This window comes from Carassius carassius, chromosome 5, assembly GCF_963082965.1.
Source record: "Carassius carassius chromosome 5, fCarCar2.1, whole genome shotgun sequence".
Classification (NCBI taxonomy): domain Eukaryota; kingdom Metazoa; phylum Chordata; class Actinopteri; order Cypriniformes; family Cyprinidae; genus Carassius; species Carassius carassius.
The window spans coordinates 32,234,815-32,253,670 of record NC_081759.1 but is presented as its reverse complement, the minus strand read 5'-3'; the positions used below and the strand labels follow the sequence as shown (position 1 = coordinate 32,253,670).

The 18,856-nt window shown below is 37.5% G+C and overlaps 2 protein-coding genes across 7 annotated transcripts in view; both read left to right on the top strand.

Annotated features, from left to right (window-relative positions):
- Nucleotides 1–2,704, top strand: part of LOC132141304 (sarcoplasmic/endoplasmic reticulum calcium ATPase 1-like) — a 58,951-nt gene extending 56,247 nt beyond the window's left edge. For all 4 annotated transcript variants that reach the window (XM_059550708.1, XM_059550707.1, XM_059550706.1 and 1 more), the window contains one exon: nt 9–2,704. The gene's annotated coding sequence lies outside the window, so the exon portion shown is untranslated. The remainder of the gene's footprint in view (nt 1–8) is intronic.
- A 6,436-nt stretch (nt 2,705–9,140) lies between these two features.
- The window catches only part of LOC132141283 (calcium/calmodulin-dependent protein kinase kinase 1-like), a 75,219-nt gene continuing 65,503 nt past the window's right edge, over nt 9,141–18,856 (top strand). For 2 of the 3 annotated variants that reach the window (XM_059550667.1, XM_059550665.1), the window contains exon 1: nt 9,141–9,708. The gene's annotated coding sequence lies outside the window, so the exon portion shown is untranslated. Of the gene's footprint in view, nt 9,709–16,766; nt 16,806–18,856 lie in introns of those variants that run through there. The other variant, XM_059550666.1, reaches the window with a different exon arrangement.

Genomic DNA, 18,856 nt, shown 5'->3' with positions numbered 1-18,856 from the left:
GAGATTAGGCATGTGCGTGTGTGTTGGCATGTGCATGGGCCTAATACCATCATGTCAAGCAGTTGTGTGACCGTTTGTTTTCTTTTATTTTGCTTTTAAGCTTTCATATCCTTGCTGTAAATAGTAGGGCAGTTTCTGGTGCACTTGAGGGAGCAGAAGAAGGTTTGACGTTAAACATTTGGGTATTACGGGTTAAATTCATGAGGGGGTGGGGGGGCAATGAAACAATACTTCACAAACAAAATAATTAACTTTACACAATTGAAAAAGAGAGGATAGAGATGGCTTTAAGGGAGTCTTTTAATGTGTGAATGTTTGTGTTTGGACAGAATGGCCAGTTTCTTAAGTGGTCAACTCCAGTTTCTCTCTAGTTCTTCTCTTTACAGATGGGGTGGCCACCTTCAGTGCTGAGAGCTCATCCTCTTAGCCATTTAGATAACTGTTTACACAAGGCTCAACTTGGCAGCAGATATATTTAAACTGCACTGCAAAAAAATTGTCTAAAATAAGTGACATGTAAACCTGAGCATGTTGAAACATGCTTCGTTTTAGATTGAAGTATATGTGAAATAATAGTCCCAGGTATCTATTTTACCTACAAAAAATGTCAAAACTGTCCAAAATATTTACACGGGATCACAAACACAAACTGATCCTATCCCAGCCGCCTTCTCTTCTCCACCTATTTTATTCTCTAGAGTGAACTCCATTTGAACACTAGTAACTATGTGCTGCAAGTAAATCGATCCGAATGTGGTGCAGCCTGCCATATGCTGTAAGTATTAATATCTATGGCAGGTTTTAAATATGATGAGAGGGAAGAAGGAGGAAAGAAACAGATTGGTTCTTTGACATAAAGGGCAGTCCAGATCTGCAGAATTGCTTGTTGGGACATCTTTGATGTTTAACATTCTGACTCACTCCTCCACACAAACACATGCATCTTCATTATGGAGTACAGGGGTCTGACTTGAATGTACTTTCACTCACTTCCTCGCTTATCCTTTGAAATTTAACCAGAGTGAGAGACTCTGCAGTCCTAAACTGCACTTTTCAAGCTTCTTTAATACCGTATGCTGCCAGATGGCTTTTTCCATTTGCTCTTGTTTTCCTTCCTCATGTTCATTTCAGTTGAGTTGACATCGTCATCATGAACACACAATCATCCTTAACACAGTGGGGCTTACATGCTTGACGTACAGTACAACATGTCTGCAGAGGGAGGACTCTCTACCGCTAGTGCTTTTCTTGCAATTTTGATGAACTCTGCATTTTTTTTTTTTTTAAATAAAGTAATAATAATGTATTCGACTGAGAGAACCCAGGTGGTTTAGTTTGTCAGTTTTGCTGTTAAGGGTATCATATGCCTTCATCAATCTGTTGGGAAATGCTGGTGTGCGGTTATCAGACAAATAGGCAAACCAACTACAGTACGCCTGTGCCTGGTGTCATTATGCTTGCCGTGGTAAAACCACAGTGTGAAGAGTCTTTGTCCGCTTGTTAGCTGTGACAATGATGTGAGCATCATTTTGTCACAGCCTAGAATCATCTGTTTTGCCAGTAACAAATGTGAGTGGTGTAAATGCTATTTAAAAGGAAAGCTCTGTGTCCCATGTGCTCTCACACGTTTAGCTATTCCAATGGCAACATATTACCATGTAACTTTAAGGTCAGCGTACTGACATGAGGCAGCAAGGCCGCTCATTTTCATCACACTAGCATCTGCACCAATAGAAAGTGTAGGCTTTGTACAGGCTTGCTAATAACTACTGATCCCTTGAACTCAGTAAAAAAAAAAAAACTAAATACCTGATTGCATGGAACCTTGTTACTGTAATTAATAACCTATACAGTATATTTACTTTTTTTTAATAATGACTTAAATGAAACATTACCACCCGGAAGAGAACAGTGCAAAACTTTTTTTCTTTTTCTTTCTGCGTTCAAGTAACTAAAGATGGAGAATATTTTGTAGAACAGTGGAGGTTGTTTATTCATTGTTACAGTTTGTTTTTAAAGGTTGCAGGGTTTTTGTGTCTTTTAAATTTAGTTTAGGAGTTGTAAAATAAAGATAAGAATTGCTTTTTTGCAACTATAATTGGGTTTGAATGTCTGAAGATTTGTAGTTTTTCTTTGTTTGTCTGTTTTGTTTGATGATTGTTCTGGGAAAGGAACATCTTGTGGTTCACACAGAGTCCAGTAGTCAATACTGGCTTATGAAGTCGTTCTCTTGAAGGGCTTGGTGTGGGTACTGTGGCTCCACAGAAATTAAATGTCTGTGTGTTAAGCAGAAAGTTGGACGTCCACTTCGAAAATCTATTTCAATCCACATTTAAAAAAAAAAAAATGTTTTCACATTCTTGAACGTCTTTTGTTGGGGTTTCGTCTACATGCCGTTTTCATCAAACAATAATGAATGTTTTCATTCCAAAACGTTCTTAGTTGTTCGCTATGAACACTCTCGAAAAGGTTGACAGTCAGGAAAGCAAACACAAGATTGTAATGACGTTTCCCTCCATTTGTTCTCGAGAACAGTGTGGTCCTGAGATGAAGTCTTTCTGCCTGCGCACAAACCGGCTGGAGCTTTGCACCCACTGCTGAGAAAGAATTCTCTGTAAACGCCTTGGTAATGTTAATTGTGGATACATAATTTTATATATATGAAAAAGACATGTCAAATAAAGATTATTTATCTTCTAATTTATTTCCATGGTGTTGCTGCTTTATTTTTGCGTAGCCTACCTTAAATAAGTTTGGACTTTTGAGTGCAATGCCCACTAGTTGCCACGAGGTGACACTAATATCATATAATATATTTGGCTCGCTAACTGGTGAACGCTTCGCATTTGCACCTGTAAAGATACGCAGTGGGATTCTCAATGTTATAAAACTATTTAAATAACTCGTCTATGCTGTGGCGGAGTTGTTTCTTAAAGGACTCTCTTCTGTGGTGTAGTTAGCACATCGTAATTACTGAAAATCTACATGCTGTTTATTCTTTGACAACTTCAAGGTACAGTTAGTTAATCAGACGCAGGCCCCTCGCGTCCTTTGTCAGTGCATCAAAAAACGAGTTTTGATTGGCGAGACCAAGGTAAGTCCACTGATCTGTCACTGAGAGAGAAAGTCTCTCCACGTAATAAAACGGCAAAGCCATTTACTATATTCCTGTGAACAGCCGTCGAGTCACGTGACATTTGTATTTTATATTTGAATAGGGCCTGTTGAGCACTGAGGCAGGCAGCAAAATGATAGGTCCTCCTTGGGGGCAATAAGGGGCCCATAGTTCCACTAATTAAGCTGATCCAAGCTAGTCTTCACACTCTGAGACCACAGAGACTTTAAACCTGGCTAATTATTCTCACCAGACCCAATCACTGACATAACGTGTGATTTACAAATGACTAAGCTCTCTTGAGCGATATTGGAGTTTATTAGATCATGTAAACATGCGAAACAAATAATAGACGATAAATACTAAATAAACTACTGTTCAAAACTTTGAGGTCAGTAAGTCTTTTTAAATACTTTTATTCAGCAATTATGTATTAAATTGGTCAAAAGTGACACTAAAGACTTTTACATCCTTATGATTTCTATTTCAAATAAATGCTGTGCTTTTTGAGTTTCTATTCATCAAGGAATCCTGAATAAAGTATCAAGGTTTCAACAAAAATATTAAGCAGCACAACAGTTTAATAATAATAATAATATAATAATAATAATAAGAAATGTTTCTTGAGCACCAAATCAGCATATTACAATGATTTATAAAGGTTCATGTGACACTGAAAACTGGTGATGGCTACTAAAAATAAATTAGTAAAAATTTAATATTTTTTTTACCAAAAAATAAATTAATAAATATAATATATAAATAAAATAAATAAATATATATATATATATTAAAGTTATTTGAAACTACAATAATACTTCCAAATATAACTGTTTTGTGTTTATATACAGGTCCTTCTAAAAAAATTAGCATATTGTGATAAAGTTCATTATTTTCCATAATGTAATGATAAAAATTAAACTTTCATATATTTTAGATTCATTGCACACCAACTGAAATATTTCAGGTCTTTTATTGTTTTAATACTGATGATTTTGGCATACAGCTCATGAAAACCCAAAAAATCTCAAAAAATTAGCATATCATGAAAAGGTTCTCTAAACGAGCTATTAACCTAATCATCTGAATCAACTAATTAACTCTAAACACCTGCAAAAGATTCCTGAGGCTTTTAAAAACTACTAGCCTGGTTCATTACTCAAAACCGCAATCATGGGTAAGACTGCCGACCTGACTGCTGACCAGAAGGCCATCATTGACACCCTCAAGCGAGAGGGTAAGACACAGAAAGAAATTTCTGAACGAATAGGCTGTTCCCAGAGTGCTGTATCAAGGCACCTCAGTGGGAAGTCTGTGGGAAGGAAAAAGTGTGGCAAAAAACGCTGCACAATGAGAAGAGGTGTCCGGACCCTGAGGAAGATTGTGGAGAAGGACCGATTCCAGACCTTGGGGGACCTGCGGAAGCAGTGGACTGAGTCTGGAGTAGAAACTTCCAGAGCCACCGTGCACAGGCGTGTGCAGGAAATGGGCTACAGGTGCCGCATTCCCCAGGTCAAGCCACTTTGGGCTACAGAGAAGCAGCACTGGACTGTTGCTCAGTGGTCCAAAGTACTTTTTTTCGGATGAAAGCAAATTTTCCATGTCATTCGGAAATCAAGGTGCCAGAGTCTGGAGGAAGACTGGGGAGAAGGAAATGCCAAAATGCCTGAAGTCCAGTGTCAAGTACCCACAGTCAGTGATGGTCTGGGGTGCCATGTCAGCTGCTGGTGTTGGTCCACTGTGTTTTATCAAGGGCAGGGTCAATGCAGCTAGTTATCAGGAGATTTTGGAGCATTTCATGCTTCCATCTGCTGAAAAGCTTTATGGAGATGAAGATTTCATTTTCAGCATGACCTGGCACCTGCTCACAGTGCCAAAACCACTGGTAAATGGTTTACTGACCATGGTATTACTGTGCTCATTTGGCCTGCCAACTCTCCTGACCTGAACCCCATAGAGAATCTGTGGGATATTGTGAAGAGAAAGTTGAGAGACGCAAGACCCAACACTCTGGATGAGCTTAAGGCCGCTATCGAAGCATCCTGGTCCTCCATAACACCTCAGCAGTGCCACAGGCTGATTGCCTCCATGCCACGCCGCATTGAAGCAGTCATTTCTCCAAAAGGATTCCCGACCAAGTATTGAGTGCATAACTGAACATAATTATTTGAAGGTTGACTTTTTTTGTATTAAAAACACTTTTCTTTTATTGGTTGGATGAAATATGCTAATTTTTTGAGATGGGAATTTTGGGTTTTCATGAGCTGTATGCCAAAATCATCAGTATTAAAACAATAAAAGACCTGAAATATTTCAGTTGGTGTGCAATGAATCTAAAATATATGAAAGTTTAATTTTTATCATTACATTATGGAAAATAATGAACTTTATCACAATATGCTAATTTTTTGAGAAGGACCTGTATATATAGCACTGGTTAGCATATTATAATAAAAAAATTATCAAACTTATCAAATTTTGAACAGTAGTGTAGCCTATATTATATCATTTTTTTATTTACAATCATGCATAATGAAGATGATGCAAAACAAGCAAATCAAAATATATATGTATGTATATATATATATATATATTTTGTTTGGCTAACAAATTCGTAGTTAAGGGAATAGTTCACCCAAAAATTGAAAAGTTTTTGTTATTTTTGAGTGAACTATACATTTAATATTGCTGTAATCTCTTGCATTTCTTAAAATGTAAAGAACAAATGTGATCTTATATAGATGGGCAACATGGTAATTTAGTGCTTAATATTAGAATTAGGTAACATTTAGATTTGTCATTGAGGCCTAATTTATCCATCATCTCTCTCTCTCTCTCTCTCTCTCTCTCTCTCTCTCTCTCAGCCTTTTCTAATATGTATTCGGATTCATCTTTCTTTTAATTTTAGTTTTGTTGTATCTCAGTATGTCAGAACCATTTTATATAATACGCCAGTTTTTTTCCCCCTTACTGGCTTTATTCTTTTTTTTTCCACACACTAGCTGTGATCCCTTAATAAGCATGCATCTAAACACCTTATTCAATATTAATAGCTGCACATCATTTTCCCCTTGTTTTGCCAAAATCATATTCCATCTCTGACCCAATTTCTTCTCGAAATATAATATACTTGTGTATACCATGTATCTGTATTATACAGTATATTGGACTATATTCAAACTTTTTGATATTTTGCTTGCTCACTCAGTGGATGTGTGGGCGATTAAGCAGCATAATCTGTTTTCTTCTGTTAAAAATGAGCCTATAATTAAGCTGCATATTGATGTAATCTGTGTCATCTCGTCTTTGACTAAACAGTGCCTTTAAGAGTATCTTTAGTAGTTTAGCAGTATAACTGCATTATTGTTTGTAGACCAGTTTATAATGTCAAAAGAAATACACAAACCAGTGTCTCTTGAGACCTGGTTCTTTTTTTTTCTTTTTTCTTTTTACTGGAAATGCGACATATGAGTCTGATTCAAACATGCATGTATATATTTTTAGTGAAACAAAAACATACAGTGTGACCACTGTGGACTGATTCCCAAATGATTGACTCTCATTAGCCATTTCTTTTTTAGGGAAAAAAAAAACATGATCAGTGTGATCATTCATTTTAGTGAATCAAAAACATACAGCTCTTCCATTGTAGTTTGATTCATGAATGAATGAGTCTTATGAGCCCATCTCTTTTAGTGAATCAAAAACATACAGTATATTGTGAGCAGTGTGGTTTGATTCCTGAACTATTTAACTAAAAATTCAAAAAGACTAGTCTGACTTCACTGAACTGAATCGGTCAGAGCAATAACTGAATCAACATGACTCTCTTGCTGTACTGTATCAAATTGAAGTAGCCATATATTTTAGTTCGTGCTAGTGAGGCTGTCCTGAGAAGTGATGCAATAATCCCACCATATTGCCTTTTCTTTTCCTCTCTCTCAGTGCTCAAACATAGAGCTTTCAAAAGCTGCCTGTTTGTCGCAGTTGTGCTCGAGGCTTATGGATTGGTTTTTGATTTCTTCTTCCTTCAGCTTGATAAATCAGTCTGACAGCCAATCCCTCTTTCCTTCTCTCCCCCATCTTTACCCCACCACTTGCTTGTCTATATCTCTTGCTTTTCTGTCTCTTACCCCCTTCTCTCTCTTTGATTTGGCGGCAGTGCGAGCATATTAAAAGCATTGGTTTAAATGAGTGGTATGAGTCATAGCAAACTCAACAGCAGACATTCAGAGTATTATTGTGAAAAGACTGAATGGAACTCGCAAGGATACTCTCACTGATGGTAAAAGGTGAGAGAGAAAAGGCAGGGAAAAAAAGAAAATTGCACAGTAGCTACATAATGAGTCCTTGTGTATGTGTAGGCCTGCATGTGTCTTGTGTGTGATAGTGAATGTGTTTTTCTTTGGATTCGATGTGCGTGTAATCATCATTAGGCAGTGGCACATTTGGTTACCTCTATGTCCTCTTTGCACCTTGAGCACCATGACAAGTGCTGCAATCTCCAAACGTTCCCCCAAGACAAGAATTTTCCTTTGAAGCTCTTTGCTCAGCATTATGGGTACCTAGATACAACACAACCTCTATTCCCACTGGCACATGCACGCTAACTTACTTCACCACCCATTACTTACATCAGAGCATCTTGTAGACTCAGATTAGCCTGTAATAGGCAAAAGTGGAAGGAACAGATGGGTTTGACCTTTTGAATAAATGAACTCACTTGTCATTACCCTTGGGGCATGATGCTATTGCTTCTCAAATTTATAGGCACTCAGGCATAAGGTTGCTTGGTCAGCTACCTTGCCTTTCAACAGGTTGAATTAACTGTATATTAAAAGCATAATAGCTTTAGACTGGGTTTTCTTTCACACAGTCTTATGAGGGTTGGGGATTATGCTCTGAATACCATACTCTTATTATTTTTGCACCATACATTGCATTCAAATTTTGTGTATGTATGAACGTGTACTGCAAAAAAAGAAAACGCTTCCAGTGTCAGTCGTTTTCAGTCCATTATTTTGCCTGAAACTGCATATTTGTTGTCATATTATTGTATAGTGTATATAACGTGTATGCGTGTTACTGTAGTTTATCACCACTGATAATCTACTACTAAATACAGTATAATGTAGAAACTGTAAAGATGCTTTCCAATGATTTGTATCGTGAAAAGCACTATACAAATAAACTAGAATTGAATTGAATTTTATATTCAAGGGTTATTGTAGTTAACTAAAATTTTAATAAAAATACTTCAAATGAAATTTGAACTTTAACTTCAACTTTAACTTAAAAAAACTGATACATTAAAATAACTGAAAATAAAATGGAAATAAAATTAAAATAAATGTTATGTAATAAAATATATAACAATGTGTGTATGTGTTTTTATACAGAACGTGTGTACATAACTTTTAACTGGACGAAATTGGGTAAATAACTGCCCATATGCAATAAATGCTGCAACCAAAACTATACCTTCGGGGATATAAAATAAAGACTAATCTGAAATTCAAGAGATAAATTCATCCTTCAAGGCAGGGTGGGTGATTTGGTTCAAAAATGTTTTTTCTTATGCTGGTTGAAAGTCTCTTCACATCCCGAAAATACTAAGTTAAACGTTCTAAATGTATTTATATATTCATACCGCCCATGGAAGGTCTAGGACCATAAAATGTTCGTCCAATCATATTCCTAGGTCCGAGGATTATGATAGGCTGCCTTACCTGACTGTCAGCGTATGTATTGGCATACCTCCACACACCCCGTTCACGCAAACGTGATACATCATATGTCATTATTTTAATCTTATGTGCTTTGTATCGTAATGTTTTCTCGTGGGTGAATGAGACCTGAGGTAATCTGACTTCAGATTTGATCAGAAAGTGTTTTCAGTTTTGTGTGCAATATGAATAAGACATTAGACTGAGATCAGGCAGAAGGCGGTCTGTGGGCGTGGCGTCTGAAGCTGAGAATAGTGTGTTATGAAACCGGCGGGCTTTAGGACCTCATCATAGTAAAAGAAAGGGCAATGTTTGATGGATCGTGAAGTTCATCCAAGCTTTCTGTCGGCGTTGTAATGTTACACATGATAAGATACGCAATTTAATTCCCTGTAATTCACTTGACGGATCTGTAGCGCAGCTAATAAACGGAAGCTGATGACAATAAGCATGTGACGGGCTGTAGTGTGTGAAGCTTGCTCGCTCGCGCGGGGATCTGTCAGAAAGAGAAAAGGAGAGAGAGAGGGATGGGGCAGATATATTCCATCAAACCGACTCACACGAGACTGAAATGATGCGGAGATCCCTTCGCCAAATACAGCCCGAGCATCATTCAACCTAATAAGAGGCAGAAACATGCTTGCTCGAATAGACCCGTGAGCGACACACAGCAGGGACACTGATGAAGCCAGCTGTCACTCACCTCACGCGAGGATCTTTGACAACTCGATTCTGGAAGTGAAACTTTTCTAGAACATCAAGACTGATTCGAGTGCCATCGGATTGAGCTAAATCGAAAGCAATTTCAAATCGGGGGAGCTGTGATCGGGAGATTGTTGAACAAAAGACACGCGACCAAGTTGATACGTGAGTAACTTAGTTATCATATCAGCGTGCAGATAGCGACGGCGTTTTGTTTTTGTTTCGGCCATTCACAGCAGCAGTGGTCGAGCGAGGACCTTGGCAATAAGACAGAGGAGAGAAGCTGTTGCAGTGCTGTTTGGACAATGCAGCTGGTTACTTTAGTGAGGAGGAGAGCAGAAGGGGCGGTTTCTTACTCTGAGAGCCCCCTTCTGTAACCCTGAATACACTGTGAAGTGTAGACAGAAACAAAGATTTGTGGAGTAGTGTCTGCTTAACTGAACCGAAGCACAAAAAATGGTCATGTACCGTTAACAACTGCAGTTATGTTTTTATAGCCCTGTAATTTATTTTAACGTTGTACGTTGTGTTACTGTAGCCTACGCTATGATGACGTCAATGAACAAATAGCGATTTTCATTTAACAGAAGGATTATTTTAATATCACTTAAATGCATACTTTTGTGACGACAAATCAACTGGGTTGATAATTGTTTACCTTAAATTAACCTGTTTATAAATAATGACAAAATTTACCAAGAAAACAAAAAAACGATCAAACTTATAGCTACACCTGGGTATCATAGCGGGTATCATAGTTACTCATTTATTTCCATAGGGAAGATGAAGAGGATTTTTTATTTTTTATTTGAGGTACGAGTAAAAGTTTTTGCACTTTAGGTGACCTTATTTAAACTCCAGCCGACTGAATAAAACAAGACAAGAAGTTGTTTTGCTGGTTTTGTTTCAATAATGCAGTCTGAACCCTCTTTAGTGGTTAAAAATAAAATATAATTCAGGGGTAAATCTAACAGGTTTTCTTTGGTCTGTATTCAATTTATCTATATGTTAAAATGAAAAAAAAAGTCAAATCTATATAATATTTCGTTTCATTGTAATGGCTGTATATATACACATATCCCTGAACTAAGTACATTTCTGCAGCTGTTATTATGCTTAAATGAAAACGAAAGGAGGCAATGGTATTTGATATCCTATTTCGTTTTATTGTAAATATACTGAGAGGAAAATTGCAGTAGCCAAAGCGAGTTGAGTTCACGCAGCATTGATTGAGTTCAACCACCATTTATTCGGATCATGTTCAAGCTCAGAAGGAAGAAGCCCTCAACAATCCCCGAGAAGAGACGGAAGATTCAAAAGAGCTCTTTGTGTTTCAGTTTGAGCTCAGGGATGACATGGAGGTTTTTTTGCAAGAATGCAATGACAAAATGGGCATCAGAGTAAATTCTGCATTTAAAGTATTTTGAAGTTTATTTAAAATTTTCTTTATTTTAATACAATTAAAAGAATCGTTGGCTTCTTTTTTTTCAATTTCGTTTTTTTTTATATTTTTTAAATAAAAAATGCATGCTGCACATTTGTTCTTGAAAAAAAATAAAGGATGTTTTATATAAAGAAGTTACTAAGTTTCAAGCATTACTTTTTTCAACAGCATGATCAGGAAGGAACTCTCAAAATACAATGAAACGGATAAGTATACAATTATATTACACAAGATTCATGTTTTAAAATGCGTATTGTACTGTAACCGTACCTTAATGCATCATTATAACAAAGGATGACGTTTCGTGTGTAATAAAAGCTCCAAAACCTTAAGTGGCGCTACTCGGCAGTAAACTCCGACCCTCACTTCCGGTTCTGTGCGTGTCCAGGGGGGCAGGGTTTCATTTTTTTTTTAAGCACTCCTGGGTGCCGCCATTGGCTAGCGGACCCCCACCTGGTGTTAGCATTCCATTGACTCCCATTCATTTTGGCGTCACTTTGACAGCGAATAACTTTACATTTGAGGCGTTTAAAGACTCCATATGTCCATTAATTATTTCTAAAGAAACACGAAAATGTATTAAAGGCTCCATTACCTTGTATCTTACGTTATGGTCCTGTAGAAGCAGTTTTTGTCAAAAATAGGCTAACGATTGCATCATAACCTGCGCCTCTCTGTCGCACAGTAGAGAAATTACCATATGGACAGGAGGAGAAGCTCGCAGGCAATCTTTTACTGTCTATGAGGCTATCGGGGGGGGGGGGGGGAGGCATAAAGTCAAGGGAGATAATTAATCAGAATACTTACCAAAATGTGCTCCTGTTCACGCTCGCCTTCTCTGCAAGATTCGGAGGGTGATTCAGATTTCTCTTGGCACAGCGATTAGAAGACGTACAGGTTGCTCACGTGAAATCTCCGTCATCAAGCTCAGTTTGAGTCTAAACTAAGCTTGATGACGTCAGCAACCTGTCTGACAGATGTAAATCTTCTAGTAGCTGTGCGTGCAAACTGCCATCGTTAATCTTGCAGAGACGGGGAGCTTGAGCGGGGAGTTCTTTGGCGTGAGTGAGCAGGAGTAAGTATTCTGATTAATTATTTTGTATAGTATTTTAAAATGTAACGCCAGGGCTTGTATTTTTGGGCTTCTCTCTTGACGTCTCCCCGATTGCCTGCGAACTTCTCCTCCTGTCTGTACGGTAATTTCTCTAGTGTGCGACAGAGAGTCAAGTGGTTATAATGCAATTGTTAGCCTATTTTACAAAAACTGTTTCTACGGGGCCTTAATGTAACATAGAAGGTAACGGAGCCCTTTATACATTGTCGTGTATCTTTAGAAACAAATAATGGACAAATGGAGTCTTTAAATGCCTCAGATGTAAAGTTATTCACTGTCAAAGTGACGCCAAAATGAATGGGAGTCAATGGGATTCTAACGCAAGTGAAGTTCTGCTACAAGATGGCGGCACGCGGCAAACTTCACCTTCCAGTCGACTTCCTTCCCGCCTGGTCTGCGCAGTACGCCCGACCCCCAGGAAGTGCGTGCTTCTAATTGACTTCACTTGTCTCTGTTGAATCCAATGGGGTCGCTTTGTCCATTTCTTTTACTGTCTATGCTTGTGTCTTTATCATAGGTCTCTGACAATTATAACTCCGCCCCTCACTTACGGTCTTGGCGGCAGGGTCCTCACGGCGGGGGGTGGTGCTGCGGGTCTGCAGCTGGATACTATTGATTTTAGCTGGTTATTAGGTTAACTAGTAGCCTAAAGTCTAGACCATACTTAACTTAATTTAATATATATATATATATATATATATATATCTATCACATCCCTGCTGAGAAAAAAGCCAAAACCAGCCTGTTGTGGTCTTACCTGCTTGAAGCTGGTCTTTCTGGCCAGGCTGGTGTTCAGCTGGTTGGTCAGATGGACCATCTAAAACCAGCCTGAAAAACCAGCTCTGAAGACAAGCTAAGACCAGTCAGCCAGTTTAGACTGGTTTTAGCTGGTTTTTCTAGCAGGAATAGCAGATGGTGGCTGGTTTTACAAACTGGTATTTATTAGTTTTCAAAATCTTTGTCAATTCCCACCATTTATATCTTAATTCATAATTTGTCTGATTAAAAAAAAATCATTACATGTTATCATATGTAATGTAAAAACCACAAGTATGTGTATTTTTGTGTCACTGGCTTTGGTCATTGCATATAAGGGGTTTAAAAAGTTACTGATTTCAATACAGACTTTAGGGAATGGAAGATAATAGAGTTTCGTCTGAATCCCTCAGCAGCATGTTATTTGGGGTTGTAAATAAAATAAAATAGAATACAATACAATATTGACCTGTTGGATTGGTTCTGTAACACACACCAGATTGCCATCCCTTCTGCCTCTGTAAATCTAATCCCCATTGACTGTATTGATTCTACTGTGCTTGAAGGATTTCTCAGTATAACCAACTGGATGGGAATGCTATGAAACAGTCATGCAGAGGAATAGAACAATGTGGTTAAATATAGCTGTGTTTTACTGAATATCTCTGAGCCTATGAGCCTGGTCTACAATGGGCATTTCTTAGCCAATTAGATGGCTGTTCTCCAAATGTATAATTATTTAGTGCACTATAGCCAGCACAGTCGCAGGGGCCGCTGAGAGCTGGATGTGAGAGAATAATTCAGAGGTTATACATGTATTGGTGGCACTTCAGCAGGGCTCAGTTGCTCCTGGTGAGTGTCAGAGAAGATGCAGCAAGCTTCCTGTGTCACTGTGTGAGTGTGTTAAACTGATAATGTGCAATCAGCCTTTATTAAAATGCAAGTGAGAATCAGACTGCTCTGTCAGTTATGTTGCTGAATACTTGCTTACATTTATTTATTCATTTATTTGAGCTTCTGGTGATGTATGACGGAATTCTCCAATCATTCAGTCTGCTTTCTGCATTTCAGCTGCCTCCTTCCAAATCAACATTCAGGAGATTGTTGAACCATGTCCCTGCCATACATTTTTTCTTTATCAATAATTGTTATGATTTAGATACTAAAGAAAAGATCCATTGCTACTTCTGTTACATTGCAACTTTAAAACATGATCTGGGAAATCACGCAAAGAATGCCCATTTCTACAGTATTTTATGTCGACTAGGAACACAACATTCAAAGTGTATTTACAGCAGTGTTTCTTCCTCTTTGTTGTGTGCAGACTTGTCTCATTGCCAAGGGGGAAATTGCAGCAATGTCACCTCTGCTTTGGGTTAACTCTGATTCAGCAATAAAAGGCGCTGGAGAATACTGTGCTGTAGTGTAGCACTCCTCCTCCTCTGTGCATACACAAACACATACACACACACACATCTCACCTCTAGTTCCTCTGCTTTGCTTGTGTAGCGTGAGTGAGGGAAGCCACAGTGTTTACTACTGTCAGAGACTTGAGAGACGAGAGAAAGAGAAAGCGAGGGTGGGCGGGGGCACAAAAAGAGAGTTGATGAGGACCTCTGTTGTGCTCCTGTCACATATTTCTGAGAGCGGGAGAGGAGCACAGAGAACCAGAGTGTAACGACGTGTCCCATCAATCTCAGGAGGCAAGAAATTTGAAGAGACAGAAAGAATCATTGAAAGTAAGTGTAGTGAAGACATTATGACAAACCTGAATAAACATTGAAATGATCTTAGTAAAACTCGGTAAGGTTAGCATTTAGTATGTTATTTTGCTTTACTAATAAATTTTTAATGTTTCAATTTGTATAAATTAAGAGTTGAAATTGCATAGTGAAAGAACACAAATTAACAACAGTATATTTCTAAATGAACAATAATCTGATAATTACCGTAATGATTTACAATAAGGGATTATTTGTTAACATTATTTATCTACATTCAACTATCAGTGAAGTTATTTGTAAAGTACTTGACAATATTATTCGGGGAACCTGAGCTTACATGGGCTGACAATCAGTGTTACCAATAACAAAGATTAGTAAATTAAGTGACAAAAGTAAAAGTAAATTAATGTTAAACAATAGGACATTATTGAAAATACTTACCATAAAAAAAAAGAAACTAATGTTAAAAAAACGGAACCTTCAAAGTGTTAAAGTTATCTTAATAGTTAGTCTCAATGTTCAATATGTAGAGCCGTATGAAAATTAATTCAGACCCTGCATAATGCAATAGGACGCCTGTTTGGCTTCATCAAATTTTAATGTTCAGGATGCCCTTGATAGGCTATTTGTTTTGTTTGATTTTGCTGTTTGGACTTGAGCACTGCACATTCATTTCTAGCGAGATTTTATTCTGAACAGCAGTGAACTAGAATAAAGCTTGCAATCAGCACTGTGGTATTTTGTATAAACAGGAGGTGTGTGAGAGTGTGCACATACTGAAGCGTGTGTCTTTTATTCCTGCCGTTGTCATTTTTCGATGAAAGCCGAGATTACTGTGCATTTGTGAGGTGAATTAGTCTGCTGCTTACAGACTCCAGATCATGCATCCTTTGTAATCCTTGACTTAATTCTATACAGCAGCTCAGGCTTTGTGATCTCTCTGTATTGAGATTAAGACAGGGGCCTTTTGTCATCACTGTATCAGAACTCCAGTGATGCAGCCTATTGACCCTGACATGCTGCAGTCATACTGTACACGTCCCTCTCATCGCCAGTAATTCCACTATGAGAGCGCAGTAAGACTTAAACATCGACCAGGATTTATGCCTGGGTTTCTGTCATTGTCATACCATTTGAATTCACAACATATTTGTATACAACTAAACGTCCTGACAGTGTATTTAGAATGATAAAATGCATATTTTATAAAATGTTCCTCTAATTGGTCAGTTCCAGTGGTGTTAAATGCAATACATGGCAGAAAAAAAACAGCTACTCCACATGGCCCCCATAACAAACCATTATTTTTATCCTATTGCCTAGTATTTGATTCAATTAATTGACCAATATTTTTGGACCAATTTTTGGATTTAATATTTTAAGGAAACTAAAATCTTTTTTTTTACATTTATTAAATTAATGCATAAAATGTATTTAATAATCGACACTCAGATAAAAACTGAGTTATACAAACATGTTAGTTGTACATTTTTGTAACGTTTTGATAACCAAACTGTTTCTACTCCAGTGTGTTTTCATAAACATACAAAAAAAATGGTGGCTGTAATAAAGCTTGTTTTCATGACAGAATTTTTAACGCATATATTAAATAATGAAGAGGCGAAGTTCAAATTAAAAATATAACAAAAGTTTAAGTAAAAACATATAGCACACATTTAGCAGAACGCTTCTCTCTAGAATTTCTTTTTTTCGCAAGTTATCTCAGGTTTATGGACATTGAATGACTTTCCAGAGGTAATTGTAAAGTTACATGAAACATTGTTTGCAGGCTGTTTTGTTTACATCATAAACAAGCTGTTTGTACAAAGCTGACAGAATTTGAAAGCTGAGACTTTGTTTCATATTAAAAGTAACAAAGCTTAATGCATATATTGGATGGCAGGTGAGCTACAAATAATGTTTAGTGAAGTTCAAGCATCTACAGAAAACGACAGACTAAAAGATAGTTTTCATATTGTAAAACAGCCTTGTGTTCTTAGTCATAACAGTGCGATTCTTCCCCAGGCTTCTCTCCGGAATAAGGGATTCCAGGAAACGCCAAAGGTTGTAGACGAAGCTTCCAGTGTATTTGACTCCGTGATGCTTGAGTGTGTTTCCCCAGAAAACACATGAGAATAATCCAGTCTTAGGTGTCATCCATTGCAGCGTGTGCATGCCTGTCTAATTGGCCATGACTTTCCTGTATTTTTGCTTTTCATAAAAGGTTTGTCCACCCATTCCTTGGAAAGTTTAAAGGATATGCTAAACCTTCCTGAATTTGTTTTCTCACCTGTTCCAAGTTATGTTTTTATCTTGAATGTGTCATGCAAAGCTAACAGGATATGTACACCTCCCCAAGCGGTCATGTGAAATCAGTCTGTAATTGTACCTGCACCGCAGAGCCAAAGCTTCTATAACCTCATGCTTGTCGAGATTGTATCTCAGGCCCTTGAAAAGGCCACAGATATAGTTTGTGTTCCTGCCCCTCCGGGTGCTCTTGCTTACTGCCAGCCTCTGCTCTGAGACGCTCTGTTCCCATAAATAATTCCCTCTGTGTGTCAAAGGGCACAATCACATTGTCTGTCTCCTTCTCTCTATGGCCCTTTAAACCTGACATTAACATGCGTTCCATGTCCGGATAATATCTGGATGTTCTTTAGCTGGATTGTATTTATCTCCACTTACCTGTGGAAAACAGAAAATGTTAGTTGCATAATGCATCACGGTTGTGTTGACAAAATGTTCCGTCATTTACCAAATTGTTGTTGTTTTTTTTAACAAAAAAGAAAAATAACTTTATTCAACAATTTCTTCTCTTACCTGGCAGTCAATGCAAAAAAAAAAAAAATAGCTTGTATGCTTCGTAAAATTACATTATTTTAAAGATGTCCTTACGTTTCTGGGACTTTAATGTGGTAGTTACATTGCTGTCTATGCAGGGTCAGAAATATCGTAATTTGAGTTCAGTAGATGAACTTACGGTTTTGGAACGACATGAGGGTGAGTAATTAATGACAGAATTTATTAATTCCCTTTAATTTTTTAAATAATTTTTTTATTATTATTATTTTTTTTTTTATCTGATTTTTAACCCCTTTAATCCTAGGTGTAAAGGTGGCCTATCAGTTGATGTTAGGTAAATAATTGAAAGACCAGTTCTGGGTGGAGGTGTGTGGTGTGAGAACAGTGTATCCAAAGAAAAAGCTGTACCAGATTCACTGGGATAAAAGTCAAAGGGTGGTTTCCTGTGAGCACAGTGGCAGTGTATTTTTGTCTGTGTGTGGAGTTAAGAAGCGTGCTATCAGCCCTGTGCCCCACTAGTCACTGTCTCCAAGCTCTTCTGAGCTTCCTTTAAAGGAAGAAAGAGGGGAAAAAAAGCATCAGAGGGTCTTTGGAAACACTCGGATTTTAATGCATTGCAAAAGCTAATCCCTCAGCCTGAGGATTCCCCCAAAATATTCATCATTAATATGCATGCATGAGAGGGAGAGAGAGGAAAGAATGGAGGGATAGAGCAAGTAAGACATCCGTTAATAAGGTTTGCCTCATATATCTGCTCTAAGTAATCTCTTAAAAGTAGTATGAGGTCGAGTCATGTACTGTAAGTAGTAACCCATCTTTTTAATATGTGAAAGCAATGTAAAAAATGAACAGTATTTTAGGCCTACAGGCAATGTTAGAAAAGCATTTTGGTTCATGGTTCATCATCACACTGTATGTGACCCTGGACCACAAAATCTTATGTCTTAAGTTGCTTGGGTATATCTGTAACGAAAGCCAACAATACATTGTATGGGTTAAAATTATCGATTTTTCTTGTATGCCAAAAATCATTAGGATGTCAATATTAGTAATGTGCTAAGGACTTCATTTGGATAACTTTAAAGGCAGTTTTCTCAATATTTAGAATTTTTTTGCACCCACAGATTCTAGATTTTTCAAATAGTTGTATCTCAGCCAAATATTGTCCTATTCTAACAAACTATACATCAATGGAAAGCTTATCCAGCTTTCAGATGATGTATAAATCTCAATTTCCCAAGAAAACAAAGGACCCTTAGGATTGGTTTTGTGGTCCTGGGTCACATATGGGTTTCTCAGAATTCATGTTTTTATATTTCAGATGTTAACCTCTTTCTATGACCTTTGCTTCTCATAAAAACCTGACTCAATGGTAAAATAAAAACAATGCAAAGCTGTGAATTAAATTTTTCAATCAGCAGTGCATATACTTACTTGACAGGAAACCTCCAAAATAAAAGCTTGCTGAAAATG